The sequence below is a fragment of the Carassius gibelio genome, chromosome B19 (assembly GCF_023724105.1).
Source record: "Carassius gibelio isolate Cgi1373 ecotype wild population from Czech Republic chromosome B19, carGib1.2-hapl.c, whole genome shotgun sequence".
NCBI classification, from domain to species: Eukaryota; Metazoa; Chordata; class Actinopteri; order Cypriniformes; family Cyprinidae; genus Carassius; species Carassius gibelio.
This window is the reverse complement of record NC_068414.1, coordinates 6,115,780-6,120,713: the sequence shown is the minus strand read 5'-3', so window position 1 is coordinate 6,120,713 and position 4,934 is coordinate 6,115,780.

Below are 4,934 nucleotides of genomic sequence, written 5' to 3'. Positions count from 1 at the left end.
CACATCATCTGACTGAGAAGAAATGCTCATTGGATTCGTTTTTGATACTTTTGTAACTTGTTCAGTGTTTGATTTATTTTCTGGATTTTTTCTCTTGGTTGACAGTTTTGAAATTTCAGCATCCAACAAAGCATCTTCTTCATTAAACAACACTGACTCAGCTACTCTAGTCGCGGTTTGACTAACATTTTGATCCTCTTTTAAAACATCTTGTGCGTTTTGATCACTCGCTACACTTTCTGTCTGCTCATTCTCCTGATCACTATCATCTCCGTTTTCTTCCTGGACCGTTCTCTGCGGTTCGACGGGTAAAGAAGTTTCGCTTTCGGCCCGTACGGGCGGCAGATCCGCTACAGCCCGCACCGCACCTGCTCTCTCTGGGCACGAGCGAATCACGTGACCAACAATTCCGCACCCAAAGCATTTCATCGTCTCTGATGTTACATGAACGGTGTAATCAAAGTCATCAACCTTAAACTTAAACACTAAATTTAACTCTTCATCGCTCTTTTTAAGAATCATGTGCACATGTCTCCTAAAAGACACAACATGTTTAAGATGAGGAGATTTACAGCTGATAGGGATCATCTTTATCGGAGTCACTAGTTTTCCGTGTCTCCCTAGTTCTTTTTCCAAAAGTTCATTTTTCATAAACGGAGGTACATTCGAAATGATGACTTTTTTGGCAGGGTTCACTAGAGACAAAACTGGTGTGTATGTATCTTGAATCACAACTCCACTTTCAAGTATCTGATTTACTTTGTCCACACTGTCTAAAAAAATCACAACGGCACTATTCATCCTAGAAGCCGATTTAATACTGTCATATCCGACAATCTCACCCACCGCTAGACTACAATCTTCAACCGAACACCCGTTAGGCGGAGAAAGTTTGATAGCGTGTCGGCGCGTGAGCTTGTGCAAACTACTGTGTTCACCTGCAGCAGCCATGCTGACCAGCCACGCCGGCAGCCGCCGCCTCCACCAAACAAACACAAACGATCCCCAATAAACACTGTCCCTCTAAAAAACTTCTCAAAGCATCAACAGAGAGAGAAAAAAAAGAGAATTAGAAAACTCACATTCAGCACGCTCTCAGCAGCAATCACTCCCAACACGCACCCACACCCTCGCGCAACAGTCACACCGGAAAGTGAGAAAGGGAGAGAGAGAGAGAGAGAGAGAGAGAGAGAGAGGATTAAGACACTTTTATTTTATCAACAATTATAAACAGACATGTTTGTTCAACACAATATGATGATGATGACGACAATCATTCATCATCACAACAAATAAATAAATAAACATTAAAATTTCAACACCAATTCATCTTCATAAACTGTACATAAGACATGGTTTATCCCCCAAATTTCCATAAAATGCTCTAAACGCCCAACCAATTTGTAGTATGCATATTCCACTCTGAGACGAGAATCTTATTTTTTCTAGTTTTCCAGATGGCTAATTTTGCATTTCCAAAAAGGAAATTAAGTAATACCAGAACATTCTTTTGCTCAATGGTGTACTTTGGACCAAAAATAAACAACTGAAAAGAAAAGGTTTCACCCAAAGATGTAACCCACTCTGTTAACAAAGAAAACAAATCCATCAACCTTGTACATTGCATGAACAAATGAAAGACAGATTCAGTCTCTACACAAAAAGGACAACCCACATTAACACTAGGATCAAGATGCACCACATGTCTGTTTGTAGCTATACATCCATGTACAATCCTCCACTGGAGGTCACCAGTCCGCTGGTCAATCGGACGTTTGTACAGGATACGCCAACTACCTTTAGGGGAAGAGTCAATACCAAAAACCTCTGTCCATTTTGTCGAAAGAACCCCAGTCAAAGAGTGTAAATTACACACCTTTACACAGGTAACATAAAGGGCTTTCTTTCCCACTGACTCAAATCTATCCATTTGTGGAGTTCTGAAAGACAGTAGAGCTTTCTTCTGTTCCTGCCAGTCCCCCACTGCAGCTCTTACAGTCAGAGAGGGGAGACAGTACTCGCATCCACTTCTCCATTCATCTAATATAGCCGGATTGTCCAGGAAAGAACGAAAATTAAAATCCAGTTCTCCAATCACCTCTGTGATGAGCTTTTGTAATATTCTGGTTGACTTAACTCCAGCTTTCCTACCCAAGGTTTCCAAACTGGTGTGTAGTAAATGCCCAAGCTTCGTACACCCGGCAGACTGTAGACGTGCACGCAGAAAGGCTGAGGATAGAAGTCTCGAAGGCAGGAAAGAGTTAAGAAACAATGGCTCCTCCAGCAGCCACATCCCTGCAGGTGTTTCAGGTGATCTTGAAAATGCAAAAACTTTCCAGGCTTCCAGAACAGATTTATAGAAAGGAGTCAGATCTGTAAGCTCATTCTCTTCTAGCTTCATCAGAAACAAATGCTTATCAAGTCCCATTCCACCAGCTCTTCTCAAAAGTACCACTGCGGTGTCAGACCAAGCACTATCATTGTTGTATAATAGTCTCTGGGCAGCTTGTAAACGAAAAGTCATTAGCCTGGATCTGATATCCACCAAACTGTGGCCTCCTTCTTGTATTGGAAGAAACAGTACAGACGAACGCACCCAATGTTGTCCGGACCAGAAAAAGTTCACTAACTTCCTTTGTACTTCTTGTACTAGTCCAGCCGGTGGTTGTAACACATTAAATCTGTGCCACAATGTGGAAGCAACCAGATTATTGACAATCAAGACTCTCCCCCTGTAGGATAGTTTGGGTAGCAGCCAATTCCAGCGAGACAATCGGGTGCATACTTTCTCCATAACACCCTCCCAGTTTAACTTCTGAAAGTCATCTGAACCAAAATGAACTCCCAAGATTTTTAACCCTGATTTACCCCAATCAAGCTTTCCTGGCAGTGATGGCAAACAATGTAGAGGATCTTGACCTGCCCAAAAAGCCTTACTTTTTGCCCAATTTACCTTTGCTGATGAAGCCTTCTCATATAGATTAAGGACTTCAGACAGAGCAGTAATATCTTGCCCACCACTAACCAACACAGTCACATCATCAGCATAAGCAGTAATAGAAACATTTGTATTCTGAATCACATTTGGTATTGAGAACCCACATAAAATCTTTCTTAGATTAAAAAGTAGAGGTTCAATAGCAATACTGTACAACAAACCAGACAGCGGGCAACCTTGTCGTATTCCTCTTTGAACAGAAATTGGTTTACTCAAACCACCCCCAACTTTTACCATACATGAAGCACCAGCATAAAGGAGTTGTATCCAATTTAAAAAGCTTTCCCCAAAACCAAAAACTTTAAGTAAATTGAATAAGTAACCATGATCTACCCGATCAAAAGCTTTTTCCTGATCTAGGGCAACTAATCCAACTCCTAAATTAAATGTTTTACAAATATCTAAAATGTCTCTTACTAAAAATAAATTATCCATTATTGACCTATTTGGTATGCAATATGTCTGATCTTTATGCACTATTGTGTGTACGTATTTCTTTAACCTATTGGCAAGACATTTTGACAAAATCTTATATTCTATGGTCAATAATGCAACAGGCCTCCAGTTCTTTAACAAAGATAGATCTCCCTTTTTAGGAAGCAAAGAAAGAACAGCACGGCGACATGTGACAGGCAAAAACCCATCTTTAAAACATTCACAGAAAACCTCATAGAGATCAACACCAAAAAGGTCCCAAAAATGTTTATAAAACTCTGATGTCAACCCATCAACACCAGGGGAACGTCCCGAGCTGAGCTGTGTAGCAGCAGATGTAAGTTCATCAAACATTAAAAAAGAGTCCAAGGCAGTCTTAGAATCAGAGTCCAATTTAGGAAGGCCTTTAAATAACTGTTCAGCACAGTCCAAATCACAATGTTCTGTGGTATATAGACAGGAGTAAAAATCCACTGCATGATGGCGCATTTCTGCAATGTCAGTGGTGACCCTTCCATCAGGCAGACGGAGGCAGACCATTTGTTTCTGCTGTGCTACTGAACGTTCCAAGTTAAAAAAATACGCACTTGGGGCATCCATCTCATTTACTGCAATAAACCGAGACCTCACCAAGGCTCCTTTCACCCTTTCATTTAAAAAGGACCCCAACTCACTCTTTTTCTGTTGTAAACAGTAAGATAAACCAGGATCATGTCTATCTAACAAGTCTTTCTCTATTGAATCTATAGATCGTTCAAGAGTTTGAATAGCTTTCTTTATCATATTTGTGGAATTAACAGTATATTGCTGACAAAACATTCGTATTTGTGTTTTTCCAATCTCCCACCATTGTCTTAATTTTTCAAAAGTATGTTTTTTTTTTTTCCAACATTCCCAAAAAACTTCAAAATGTTTACAGAAATTAACATCTTGTAATAATTTGGCGTTAAAGTGCCAATATGAAGATTTCCTTGCAGACTTGGATAACACCAATGACATTAAAACCATATGATGGTCTGAAAACCCCACTGGAAAAAAAGAGCACTCAACAACCCGATTACTAAAACATTTAGATATATAAATTCTGTCCAAACGGGCAGCACTCACTCTATCATCAGATACTTTTAACCAAGTATATTGTCTGGCAGTATTATGTTTAATCCTCCACATATCTAACAGTTCAGCTTCTTTTACTATTTTAGACAAATAAATGGAAGATTGCATATGAGGTTCCTCAGAAGTTCGATCAATGGTAAAATTTTCTGTGCAATTCCAGTCTCCCCCAACTATCACATTATCATTGTTGTCATACTGTTTCAATATTCCACTTAAAATTTTAAAAAACCTAATTCTCTCATGTCCCACATTTGGTACATACACATTTATGAAACAAAAAGAAAAACCTTCAATTTCAACCTTCACTAAGACAAGACGACCTTTTATAACTTCTTCAGAACTTAAAATATTAACTCTAGTTTCTGGAGAGAAAAGAATCGCCACA